This window comes from Rhinoraja longicauda, chromosome 14, assembly GCF_053455715.1.
Source record: "Rhinoraja longicauda isolate Sanriku21f chromosome 14, sRhiLon1.1, whole genome shotgun sequence".
NCBI lineage: Eukaryota > Metazoa > Chordata > Chondrichthyes > Rajiformes > Arhynchobatidae > Rhinoraja > Rhinoraja longicauda.
In genome coordinates this window covers 32,874,531-32,888,549 of record NC_135966.1, presented here as the reverse complement: position 1 = coordinate 32,888,549, position 14,019 = coordinate 32,874,531, and the positions used below count along the sequence as shown (strand labels likewise).

At 48.7% G+C, this 14,019-nt stretch overlaps 1 protein-coding gene across 1 annotated transcript in view; it reads right to left on the bottom strand.

Annotated features, from left to right (window-relative positions):
• tnip1 (TNFAIP3 interacting protein 1) overlaps positions 1 to 5,546 on the bottom strand; it is a 34,063-nt gene extending 28,517 nt beyond the window's left edge. Inside the window, 1 exon segment of the mRNA XM_078410995.1 lies at positions 5,406 to 5,546. The gene's annotated coding sequence lies outside the window, so the exon portion shown is untranslated.
• Positions 5,547 to 14,019: the final 8,473 nt, after the last annotated feature.

The window sequence follows — 14,019 nt, the reverse complement described above, 5'->3', positions numbered from 1 at the left end:
GGGGAGGGAGAGGGGGGGAGGGGGGAGAGGGAGGGAGGGGAGGGAGGGAGGGGGGAGGGGAGGGAGGGAGGAGAGGGAGGGAGGGAGGAGAGGGAGGGAGGGAGGGGGAGACAGACACAGAGACAAACAGAGATGAACACACACACACACACACACACACACACACACACACACACAGAAGGTTTACTTGGATGACGCCTAGATCAGAGGGTATTAACTACAGGGAGCGGTTGGATAGACTTGGCTTGTTTTCTCTGGAACATCAGAGGTTGGAGGCAGACCTTATATGCATATAAAATTATGAGGCATAGATCGGGTAGACAGTCAGAACCTGTCTGTCTGTTCCACCCCAGGGTGGAAATGTCAAAGACTAGAGGGCTTAGCTTTAAGGTGAGAGGCCCCAAGTATAGAGGAGATGTGTGGGGCAAGCTTTTATTTTACACAGAGGATGGTGGGTGCCTGGAACACACTGCCAGGAGTGGTGGTGGGGGCAGAGAGGATTGTGGTGTTGAAGAGGCTTTTACATGGATAGGCAGGGAATGGAGGGATGTCGATCATATGCAGGCAGAGGAGATCAATTTAATTTGGCTTTGTGTACAGCACAGACATTGTGGGCCAAAGGGTAGTACAGTAACCAAGTTGACATTCATTCTGTGCTAGTCCCATTTGCCTTAATTCAGCCCATGTCCCTCTTAACTCTTCCGATTCATCTATTCATCCAAATGTCTCAAAGTGCCAATGTTACTCAAAATCTAAAGTTTAGTTTACTTTAGAGATAAAGCGCGGAAACAGGCCCTTCAGCCCACCGAGTCCACGCCGGCCAGCGATTCCCGATCACTAGTACTATCCTACGCACCAGGAACAATATATATTTTTTACTGAAGCCAATCAACCAACAAACCTGTACACCTTTGGAGTGTGGAAGGAAACCAGAGCATCCGGAGAAACCCACAAGGTCACAGGGAGAACGTACAAACTCTGTACGGACAACTCCCGAGATCAGGATCGAACCTAGGTCTCCGGCGCTGTGTGGCAGCAACTCTACCGCTGCGCCACCTTGCTGCACTTAGATTTAGAGATGCAGCATGGAAACAGGCCCTTCGGCCCACCGAGTCCATGCCGACTAACGCACTTGTTCTACATTATCACACTTTCACATCCACTCCATACACATTAGGGGCAATTAAGCTACAAACCCAGACATCTTTGGAGTGTGGGAGGAAACCAGAGCACCCGGAGAAAACCCACACAGTTACAGGGAGAACGTACAAACTCCATGCAGAAGCACCTGTTGTCAGGATCGAACTTGGGTGCTTGGTGCCGCAAGGTAGCAACTCTACCACTGCACCACTGTGGTAGAACATGCTCAAGGAACCACGGTCATGACATTGTTGGTTTTTAAGCTGGAAGGAGTGCAGGGAGATTTACGAGGACGTTGCCAGGACTCGAGGGCCTGAGCCACAGGGAGAGGTTGGGTAGGCTCGGACTCCATTTCTTGGAGTACCGGGGGATGAGTGGTGATCTTACAGAGGTGTATAAAATCATGGGAGTCTTTCACCCAGAGTAGGGGAGTCAAGAACCTGAGGACATAGTTTAATCTGTTCAGTGACACCTCCAAATATACTCGGCTCATAGCCGATAGTGAAAAACTTGGCAGTGAACAGGTTAAGGTGAGGGGGGAATAGATGTAATAGGAATCCGAGGGGCAACTTTTTTTTTTACACAAAGGGTGGTGAATGTATGGAATGAGCTGCCAGAGGAGGTTGTTGAGGCAGGTATTTAAGAAACATTTAGATGGGTACATGGTTTAGAGGAATATGGGCCAAATGCAGGCAGGTGGGACAAGTGTTGATGGGACGTGTTTGTCAGACAGGCAGCATCTCTGGAGAGAAGGAATGGGTGATGTTTCCGGTCGGGATCTTTCTTTAGACTGAAGGTGTAAAGCAGCGTCTGCAGTTTCTTCTTACACACGTTGGGCAAGCTGGGCAGAAGGGCCTCACTGCATGTCTCTGTGCCTTCTAATACTGTTCGGTATCGGGGATTTGACAGAGGATTGGGACAACAGTCATTAAAATCTCACCAAAAAGACCTTCCCTGCACAGGTGTGGCACGAGACCAGGGGAGACACTTTGGCTCACTCCACTGGGATGTGGCAGATAATGCTGTCAATACATACAATAGACAATAGGTGCAGGAGTAGGCCATTCAGCCCTTCGAGCCAGCACCGCCATTCAATGCGATCACGGCTGATCACTCTCAATCAGTACCCCGTTCCTGCCTTCTCCCCATACCCCCTCACTCTGCTATCCTTAAGAGCTCTATCCAGCTCTCTCTTGAAAGCATCCAACGAACTGGCCTCCACTGCCTTCTGAGGCAGAGAATTCCACACCTTCACCACTCTCTGACTGAAAAAGTTCTTCCTCATCTCCGTTCTAAATGGCCTACCCCTTATTCTTAAACTGTGGCCCCTTGTTCTGGACTCCCCCAACATTGGGAACATGTTTCCTGCCTCTAATGTGTCCAATCCCCTAATTATCTTATATATTTCAATAAGATCCCCCCTCATCCTTCTAAATTCCAGTGTATACAAGCCTAATTGCTCCATATGCATATAAAATTATGAGGCATAGATCGGGTAGACAGTCAGAACCCGACGGGGAAGTGTCAGTCCCTCTAGGCGGAGGGAACTGTGACCGCCATCAAGACGACACGCACGTCAGAAAGAGGAAGCAATTCTGTGGAGCGCTGCTCTGACAGAAAGCTTTGCCTGGGCCCCCAACAACTCCATCCAGGGACCCCGACAATCCTTCCAGGTTAGGCAGAGGTTCACATGCACCTCCTCTCACCTCATCTCCTGCATCCCGTGTTCCCGATGTGGACTCCTGTACATCTTTGGACTTTAGTTCAGAGATACAGCGCAGAAACAGGCCCTTCAGCCCACCGAGTCCCGCCGACCAGAGATCATCCCGTACACTCGCACTATCCTACACTGGGGACAGTTTACAATTTTACCTGTGCTTCTGTACGGAGTATGTGCATTCTCCCCGTGATCGTGTGGGTTTTCTCTGGGTGCTTTGGTTTCCTTCCACACTCTGTAGACGTACAGGTTTGTAGGTTAATTGGCTCCCGTATATTGTAAATTGTCCCTCATGTGTAGGATAGTGCAAGTGTATAGTGATAGTGGTCGCTGCAGACTCAGCGGGCCGAAGGGCCGATTCCCATGCTGTATCTCTAAACTAAACAACATTGATTTCAGTCTGAAGAAGGGACCGACCCGAAATATCGCCCATCCTTTTTCTCCAGAGATGCTGCCTGACCCGCTGAGTTACTCCAGCACTTTGTGTCAATCTTCGGTTCAAACCAGCATCTGCAGTTCCTTCCGACACAATTCCGATACCTCTACTGATCATAAGTCCTTGCCGTTTCTGGGATCACGCTGTGCAACTGTTGTACTTCCCTCTCTCTCTCTCTCTCTCTCTCTCTCTCTCTCCCTCCCCCCATCCCCCCATACTTGCCTGCAACACCGACAACACTAAAAGGGGAAGAGGTGCTGAGGTTTCGATTTGGGGAGCACACACTCACGAACATTGAACTCATCCCACCACACTGTGCAATCCTGTTTTAAACGGGATTTCCACAAGCAAACTACCATCTCCAAACCTCTGTACGTCCGGTCACAAGGATGAGGGGGTGATCTCATGGAGGTGTGCAAGATCATGAGGGGAACAGACAGTGTGGATTAGGGTGATCGAGTTCAGAGATTATACTTCCATGACGTTCTTAAACCTACCTTAAACTCATGAGGGTAACTGGTAGGAAAATAGGGTTTGGGGAAAGGTCACCTATCCATGTTCTCCAGAGATGCTGCCTGACCCGCTGAGTTACTCCAGCATTTTGTGTGTATTTTACATAGACATAGAAAATAGGTGCAGGAGTAGGCCATTCGGCCCTTCGAGCCTGCACCGCCATTCAATATGATCATGGCTGATCATCCAACTCAGTATCCCGTACCTGCCTTCTCTCCATACCCTCCTGATCCCTTTAGCCACAAGGGCCACATCAAACTCCCTCTTAAATATAGCCAATGAACTGGCCTCAACTACCTTCTGTGGCAGAGAATTCCACAGATTCACCACTCTGTGTGAAAAAAAAACGTTCTCGTCTCGGTCCTAAAAGACTTCCCCCTTATCCTTAAACTGTGACCCCTTGTTCTGGACTTCCCCAACATCGGGAACAATCTTCCTGCATCTAGCCTGTCCAACTCCTTAAGAATTTTGTAAGTTTCTATAAGATCCCCCCTCAGTCTTCTAAATTCCAACGAGTACAAGCCGAGTCTATCCAGTCTTTCTTCATATGAAAGTCCTGCCATCCCAGGAATCAATCTGGTGAACCTTCTCTGTACTCCCTCTATGGCAAGAATGTCTTTCCTCAGATTAGGAGACCAAAACTGTACGCAATACTCCAGGTGTGGTCTCACCAATGTCCTGTACAACTGCAGCAGAACCTCCCTGCTCCTATACTCAAATCCCCTCGCTATGAATGCCAACATACCATTCGCTTTCTTCACTGCCTGCTGCACCTGCATGCCTACTTTCAATGACTGGTGTACCACGACACCCAGGTCTCGTTGCATCTCCCCTTCTCCTAATCGGCCACCATTCAGATAATAGTCTGCTTCGGCCACCATTCAGATAATAGTCAGATAATATGCCCTACTATTTTAGGGCATAGAGGAATATGGAATTATTACAGACAAGTTGGATTAGTGTAGACAGGTCAACATAAATGTAGAGGGCGGAAAGGCCTGTTTCTTTGCTGTGTCAGTGTGACTCCTTGACATAGTCAGGGCAAATGCACAAAGTCTACAGGGAGAGGTTGGGCAGGCTAGGACTTTACTCCTCGGAGCCCTGAGGGATGATTTTATAGAGGTGTATAAAATCACGAGGGGAATAGATCAGGTAAGTGCACAGAGTCTCTTGCCCAGAGTAGGGGAATCGAGAACCAGGGAACATAGGTTTAAGGTGATAGGGGTAAGGTTTAATAGGAACCCGAGGGGTAACGTTTCCACACTGAGGGAGAGGGGGGGGGGTGTATGGAATGAACTGCCAGAGGAGGTAGTTGAGGCAAGTACTACAACATCATGTAAAGGGCATTTGGACAGGTAGATGGATAGGAAAGGATTGGAGGGATGTGGGGCAAATGGGACTAGCTTGGACGAGGCAGGGAGGAGTTGGGCCGAAGGGCCTGCTACCGTCTCTGATGGGAGCAGATCGCAGCAGGGGGTTGGGGCCGAATTCCAAGAGCATAGGTTTTGCACAGTAAAGGGTGATCAAAGGGCGGCCCTTTGCATTGACCCAGGGCTCCGTCGCCCGCCCGCCTCCCCCCGTCCCGGGACCCTCTGATACCTGCGTCTCCTCTCCGGCTCCGGCTCCCAGGCGATGCGGATGCGGACCCAGTAGGGCCAGTCCTCCGGCAGCCCCGCGCCTGCGCACTCGCGCCCGGGGAATCCCCCCACCGTGACAGCTTTCCCCGTCGACGTCACCACCGGCGATGACTGACGGCGGCCTCGGCCAATGACGATCCTTCACGTGAAAGGGGCGGGTCCACGCCGCTGAAAGTCGATTTCCGGGTTTTTCAAAACTTTGGCCACAAATGAAAAACAAAGTTTGCAAAAGAAGTCAAGAGAGAAAATGAAGCAATCGCGTAATATCGTTTATTGCATTTGATAATTTCTTAGCAATTTAATGTTCACAAGTTTCAGGGGCAACATTTGGCCATTCAGCCCATCAAGTCTGCTCCACCATTCAATCTGGTCCTGGTTCTGGTTCTGGTCCTGGTTCTGGTCCTGGTTCTGGTCCTGGTTCTAGTTCTGGTCCTGGTCCTGGTCCTAGTTCTAGTTCTGGTCCTGGTCCTGGTTCTGGTCCTAGTTCTAGTTCTAGTTCTAGTTCTAGTTCTAGTTCTGGTCCTGGTTCTGGTCCTGGTCCTGGTTCTGGTCCTGGTTCTGGTTCTGGTTCTGGTCCTGGTTCTGGTCCTGGTCCTGGTCCTGGTCCTGGTTCTGGTCCTGGTCCTGATCCTGGTTCTGGTTCTGGTTGACTATTGCGCAAACACCTCATAAGTGGTTATCTCGCGCAAGTTGGAGTGAGTAGAGTAGTGATTACATTTTAAAGTGGGCCTTTTTGACCAAGTTGAGGAGATCTAGTTGCTCAATCCCCTTTTTAAATGACTGAACATCGGGAGCGGCACGTGAGTTGGGTGGTAACATATTCCATTCCCTTATCGTCCTTGGGTAAAGGGAATATTGGTAGCAAAGTTTATTGAAATTCAGCGCGTTGATGATGTAGGGACCGGTATTTTGTCTCGTTTCATGGCAGTTGGCGCTCTGGGATGACGGGAAGATTTGATGGCGTGATTTTGTGAATCTCTTTGTAAATTGCAATAAGTCTTAGCCTGATTCTGCGGAGCTATAGTGTATCCCATCCGCGAGAAGTCAGCATATTATTCACGCTTGATTTGCGCTTGTAGTCATTACATACAAAGCGAGCTGCTCGGCATTGTGCTTTCTCCAGGGTGATCTTGTTGTTGTTGAAAGGATCCCATACAGCTCCACAATACTCCAATTTGGGCCTGATCAGGGACTTGTGGTGCCTGATCTATCACGGCTGATCTATCTTTCCCTCTTAACCCCATTCCCCTGCCTTCACCCCATAACCCCTGACACCCGTTCTAATCAAGAATCTGTCAATCTCCGCCTCAAAAATACCCGTTGACTTGACCTTCTTAGCAATTTAATGCATTTGTGAATTCATTGAGTAATTTAATGCTTTTGATAATTTATGCAGCAAGTTCAAACTAATATATTTTGCAAACTATTTTTTCCAGTCCTTTCCACACTAAGAAACTCACTACTCTACTTAAGTGCTGTCAATGTATACTGGGGTATGTGTACCGCTTCGCTTTCTGACGTCGATCGCAGTCGATGAACAAGGGTTATATTGAGTAGACTAGTCCCTCAATCTCAGCCCCCTCACCACCCTAGTGGGGCACAGTGGTAGAGCTGCTGCCTCACAGCACCAGAGACCCGGCTTTGATCCTGACTACAGGTGATGTCTGTATGGAGTTTGAACATTCTCCCCGTAACCTGCAAGGGTTTTCTCCAGATGCTCCGGTTTCCTCCCACACTCCAAGCATGTAAGTTAATTGGTTTGGTAAAATTGTAAATTGTCATTAGTGTGTGTACGATAATGATAGTTACAGAAATCGCTGGTCGATGCGGACTCGATGGGCCACAGGGCCTGTTTCCCCACTATATCTCCGAACGAAACTAAACTGCCCATTCCACTGTTTGCATCTTTTGTATCACTTCGTTACCAACGCTTCCCCAGCCAACTCTGGGCCATTGTGGGCTCCACCCTTCCTTGGTCATCTATTGCTGGCCCTGCTTTGTTCTGGCATTTCCTACCTCCAATTTCCTTACCTCTGCTTTCAGTCTGAAGAAGTGTCCCGACCCGATCCTTTTTTTCCAGCGTTGCTGCCTGACCCGCTGAGTTACTGCAGCACTAGGGTTATATTGAGCTCAGGGCGGACTTACTAAATAATTGCAAGATTTCCCCCTACATCTCCCCAGTGGCTGACTCATTCCTGTTTCCCAGACATGCCAGGGAGGCTCACAGTTTCCTGGTAACACTGGCATCCCCACTGACCCTTCCACACAGGCATACGGTCCGTTGAAATTTCTGGCAACAGAGGATCTCTGAAATAGAGTCATAGAGTCATACAGGGTGGAAACAGGCACTTCATCCCATCTTGTTCCATCTACACTAGTCCCACCTGCCTGCCTTTGGCCCTCATCCCTCTAAACCAATCCTATCCATGTACCTGTCTAAATGTTTCTTAAATGTTGCAAGAGTCCCTGCCTCAACTACCTCCTCCAGCAGCTCGTTCCATATACCCACTATCCTTTGTGTAAAAAAAGTTTCCCCTCAGGTTCTAATTAAAACTTTCCCCCTCCACCTTAAAGCTATGCCCCCTGGTTCTCGATTCCATTACTTTTGGAGATGCAGCACGCAAGTAGGCCGTTTGGTCCGCTGAGTCTGCGCCGACCAGCGATCCCCATGCGCCAACTCCATCCTACACACTAGGGACAATTTAGAATCTTTACCGAATTCAATTAACCTACAAACCTGTGGGTCTTTGGATTGTGGGGGGAAACCGGAGCGCCCGGAGAAAGTCCACCTGGTCACAGGGAAAATGTGTAAACTGCGTTCAGACAGCGGCTGAAGCCGTGATCAAATCCCCGGGTATCCAGCACTGTGAGGCAGCAACTCTACCACTGTGCCACCACCCAGCCCTTGTTGAACCATTGAACTTTACCTCTCGCCCCCTTCATCCTTCACCCTTTGATGGGATTTTACTGGACTTTATCTTGCACTAAACGTTATTCCCTCTATCCTGTGGGCAGCTTGATTGTAATCATGTATTGGCTTTCTGCTGGCTGGTTAGCATGCGACAATAGCTTTTCATTCTACCTCGGTACACGTGACAATAATAAACTAAACTAAACTGAAACTCAAACCCTCCTTAAAACTCAATCTTTTCCCCAGACTGAATGCATCATTCCGTCCAAAATCGCAACTCCCGAGGAGAATGTTGGAACACTTTGCCACGTTAAAAACGTCAAATCTAAGTTGAAAGGGAAAGTCTTGAGTTTCTACTTTGCACCTTGTAAAGTCAAGGCAATCAGTGAAGTGCTGGATGTGAGTGTTATTGACGTTTCCTGCGTTAGTTCATGATGTTCTCTAGATTGGCTATATTTGTTAGAACATTTTTGTCGAGTGTATTTCCCCTTCGTTTTGCAATATTCTTGGTAAAGGGTCATTTCCCAACATCAAGGGAATGTCACACACTCAAAAGCACAAGAACCTCGCCAATGTTTCACAACACCAGCCTTGTTCTCCTCTGAGTTTAACTTCTTAACCCCCAACATCAGTAAAGCACGTAGGTAACTTACAAAAGTTGAACAGTCAGAAGAGGGAAACAAGGACCTGCAGATGCTGGTTTACAACAAAAAGACACAAAGTGCAGGAGTAACTCAGCGGGTCAGGCAGCATCTCTGGAGAACATGGATAGGTAACGTTTTGAATCGGGACCCTTCTTCAGACACAAAGTGCTGGAGTAACTCAACAGGTTAGGCAGCATCCCTGGAGAATGTGGATAGTTTAACTTAGTTTAGTTTCATTCAGTTTATTATCATGTGTACTGAGGTACAGTGAAAAGTTTTTTTGCTAAAAGATATGGGTGATGTTCTGGGTCAGGATCTTTCGTCAGACTGATGGAGTAAGGGGGAAAAAGCTGGAAAGGAGAGGTGGGGGCGGGACAAAGTCTGGCCAGGGATAGAGGTGGGGGGGGGGGGGGGATGAGTTAATTGGCAGATGGGTGAAATAAGTGACAAAGCGTGGAGCAGAATTAGGCCATTCGGCCCATTGAATCTACTCTGCCATTCTATCATGGCTGTTCTATCTTTCCCTCTCAACCCCATTCTCCTGCCTTCTCCCCATAACCCCTGACACCCGTACTAATCAAGTATCTTTGCTTTAAAAATACCCAATGACTTGGCCTCCACAGTCGTCTGTGGCAATGAATTCCCAGAAAAAACGCAGGAGGTCACAGGGAGAACTTGCAAACTCCATGCAGACAGAATGCGAGATGAGGATTGACCCTGCGTCTCTGTCTGTGTGAGGCAGGAGCTCTACTGCTGCGCCCCAGTCTTAAGGTTTAGGTTTAGGTTTATTATTGTCACGTGTACCAAGGTACAGCTTTGTTTTGCATGCTATCCAAACAGCTCAGATAATATTATACATAAATACAATCACGTCAAACTCGAGTACAATAGGCAGAGCAAAGGGGAAGATACAGAGTGCAGAATATAGTTCTCAGCATTGTAGCGCACCTGTTCCAGAGACAAAGCCCAATGTCCACAATGGGGTAGATGGCACAAAATGCCAGAGTAACTCAGCGGATCAGGCAGCAGCTCTGGAGAACATGGATAGGTGAACTTTTGGGTCAACCCTTCTTCTGACTGATTGTAATGTGTCTGTCTGAAGATGAGTCCAACCTGGAACATCGCCTATCTTTGTTCTCTAGAGATGCTGCCTGACTTACTGAGTTACACCAGCACTTTGTGCCTTTTTATGCAGTTCCTTGTTTCTCCATGAACTATTGCACTGATTCCAGTCAAACACCTTTCTGTAGCGCCCCTTTCCCTCCCCCCCCCCTCTCCCCCTCCCTCCCTCCCCCTCTCCCCCTCCCCCACCTCCTTCTCCCCCCCCCCCCCCCCATCCCGTGCGGTACCACTGCTGGGCTGTACAGGAAGCTGTGCGTGTGTAAATACTTGGAAACTGAAGAATGTTGGGGATTTCCAACCCATTTGTTTTTTTCTGTCTGCGTGTCTGTGTGTGTATGTATGTATGTGTGTGTGTGTGTGTGTGTGTGTGTGTGTCTGTTTGTATGTGTGTGTGGCTGTGTGTGTATGTATGTATGTATATGTGTGTATGTATGTGTGCGTGTGTATATGTATTTGTGTGGATGTATGTCTGTTCCTGTGTGTATATGTATTTGTGTGTATATGTGTGCGTCTGTCTGTGTGTGCCTCTGTGTGTATGCACATGTGTGTGTATGTGCTTGTGTCTTTGTCCATGCACCTGTTTATGTTTGTGTATGTGGCTGTGCGTGTGGCTGTACATATGCGTGTGCGTGTGCATGTGCGTGTATAAGAGGGAACTGCAGATGTTGGTTTACGCCGAAGATAGACACAAAATGTTGGAGTAACTCAGTGGAACAGGCAGCATCACTGGAGAAAAGGAATGGATGACGTTTCGGGTCTATCTGTGTGCATGTGCGTGTGCATGTGCGTGTGCATGTGTGTGTGCATGCGTGTGTGCATGTGCGTGTGCATGTGTGTGTGCATGCGTGCATAGAATTATAGATCCACACACCATGGAAGCAGGCCCTTCGGCCCAACTTGAACATGCCAAGGTGACCTTTCAAGTCTGCAGCCTTCTTCAGACTATGAAAAGGCACAAAGTGCTGGAGTAAACGAGGTATAATCAGAATGTATTATATAACGGGAGGTATTGCCAGAACAATCAGGGCCAGCAACAGATGAGTGTTGAGTCCTTAACGGCCCATTGTTGGCTGGGGAAGAGGTGACAATGAAGGAAGACAGACACAAAGTGCTGCAGTAACTCAGCGGGTCAGGCAGCATCTCTGGAAAAAAAAGATGGGTGATGTTTTGGGTCAGGACCCTTCTTCAGACTGGATACAAAGGAATACAGGGATGCGAACAGTGGAACTAGTAGGAAGACTAGAGTGGGGGAGGGGAGGAGAGAGAGGGAATGCAGGAGTTATTTGAAATGAGAGAAATCAATGTTTTCACCGTTGGGTTGTAAGCAGCCTGAGTGACATACGAGGGGCTGACCCTCCAGTTTGTGTGTGGCCCCACTATGACAATGTGGGCTGACCCTCCAGTTTGTGTGTGGCCCCACTATGACAATGTGGGCTGTTCCTCCAGTTTGTGTGTGGCCCCACTATGACAATGTGGGCTGTTCCTCCAGTTTGTGTGTGGCCCCACTATGACAATGTGGGCTGTTCCTCCAGTTTGTGTGTGGCCCCACTATGACAATGTGGGCTGTTCCTCCAGTTTGTGTGTGGCCCCACTATGACAATGTGGGCTGACCCTCCAGTTTGTGTGTGGCCCCACTATGACAATGTGGGCTGACCCTCCAGTTTGTGTGTGGCCCCACTATAACAATGTGGGCTGACCCTCCAGTTTGTGTGTGGCCCCACTATGACAATGTGGGCTGTTCCTCCAGTTTGTGTGTGGCCCCACTATGACAATGTGGGCTGTTCCTCCAGTTTGTGTGTGGCCCCACTATGACAATGTGGGCTGTTCTTCCAGTTTGTGTGTGGCCCCACTATGACAATGTGGGCTGACCCTCCAGTTTGTGTGTGGCCCCACTATGACAATGTGGGCTGTTCCTCCAGTTTGTTTGTGGCCCCACTATGACAATGTGGGCTGACCCTCCAGTTTGTGTGTGGCCCCACTATGACAATGTGGGCTGTTCCTCCAGTTTGTTTGTGGCCCCACTATGACAATGTGGGCTGACCCTCCAGTTTGTGTGTGGCCCCACTATGACAATGTGGGCTGACCCTCCAGTTTGTGTGCAACTGTTTGGAAGCCTGATAACTGAGGGGATGAAGCTGTTCCTGAGCCTGGTGGCCAGACATAGAGACAGTTTATTCCCAGCTGCTATCAGGCAACAGAACCAACCTGTCACCTACTGGAGAGTGGGCCTGACCTCCCATCTACCTCATTGGAGACCCTTGGACTATCTTTGACCGAACTTTACTGGACTTTTATCTTGCACTAAACGATATTCAAGTTATTCCTTTACCATGTACTGTATGTATTGTGGATGCTTTGATTGTAATCATGTATAGTCTTTCCACTGACTAGTTAGCACGCAACAAAAGCTTTTCACTGTACCACCGTATCTGGGTGGCGCAGCGGTAGAGTTGCTGCCCTACAGCGCCAGAGACCCGGGTTCGATCCTGACTACGGGTGCTGTCTGTACGGAGTTTGTACGTTCTCCCCGTGACCTGCGTGGGTTTTCTCCTGGATCTCTGGTTTCCTCCCATACTCCAAAGATGTCGTTTTCTAGGCTAATTGGCTTGGCATAATTGTAAATTGTCCCTAGTGTGTTGGATAGCATTAGTGTGCGAGGATCGCAGGTCGGTGTGGACCCAGTGGGCCGAAGGCCCTGTTTCCGCACTGTATCTCTAAAACAAAAGTAAACCAAAGTGTAACAATAAAGTCACTAAACTCACTCACAACTCCAGGAGATGGTACTCGGACAGGTGGAGTCGGAGTTAACAGATCATGCATGAGGTAGCCACGGAAGATACCACTCGTGTCCCATGACGCCCAGCTGTCCATGGGCCACCGTGAACCTGTGATATTGACTCACACTTCAGCGGGAACCCCCTCCAGAACGCACTGCAATGCGTTCACTATTCAAGAGTTGGAATGCAGCAAGTTAGCATGACTAACCATCGAAACACTCCTTCCAATTAACAACCCTGCCAACAGCCTCGCACTTTCTTTGTCAAGGAATCTTGGGCTAGGGCCAGAGACTTCAGAGCCCAACGCATTTTGATCTGGAAACATAGGGCGAGAGGAAGCAGTTCTTGTATGTCGGGAGACAGCAAGGAATTCAGTGGTAGGGAGACAATGAACTGCAGATGCTGGAATCCTGAGTGGAATACAAAATGCTGGAGTAACTTGGTCAAGTCAAGTCAAGTCAAGTCAATCAAGTTTATTTGTCACATACACAAACACGATGTGCAGTGAAATGAAAGTGGCAATGCCTGCCGATTGTGCAAAAAAAAAGAATTACAGTTACAGCATATACTGTGGGTCAGACATCATCTCTGAAGAACATCACTAGGGTTTAGTTTAGTCTAGTTTAGCTTATAAAGACAGACAGAATGTCCTGGAGTAACAGTAACTGTTGATCCTACACAAAGTGCGTGTGTCAGACAACATCTCTGGAGAAAAAGGACGGGTGCTGTTTCGGGTCGGGACCCTTCTTCAGTCTGAATGTAGGGTCTGGAAAGAATTGGAGGAGAGAAAAGACCAGGATAAATCAGGGCCGGCAACAGATGACCTCAGGCAGGCACTGTTGGCTAGGGAAGGTGTGATCTCAAGAGAAACAAGTGGTGGAGTTGCAGCCCCACAGCGCCAAAGATCCGTGTTCGATCCTGACTCTGGGTGTTGTCTGTATGGAGTTTGTAATCTCCCTGTGACCGTGTGGGTTTTCTCCCGTTGCTCCGGCCTCCTCCCACATCCCAAAGGTGTACAGGGTTTTAGGTTAATTGGTTTCTGTAAATCGTCCCTAGTGTGTAGAATTCAACCAATGTGAGATTGGTGATCGATGGTCGGCGTGGACTCGGTGGGCCGAAGGG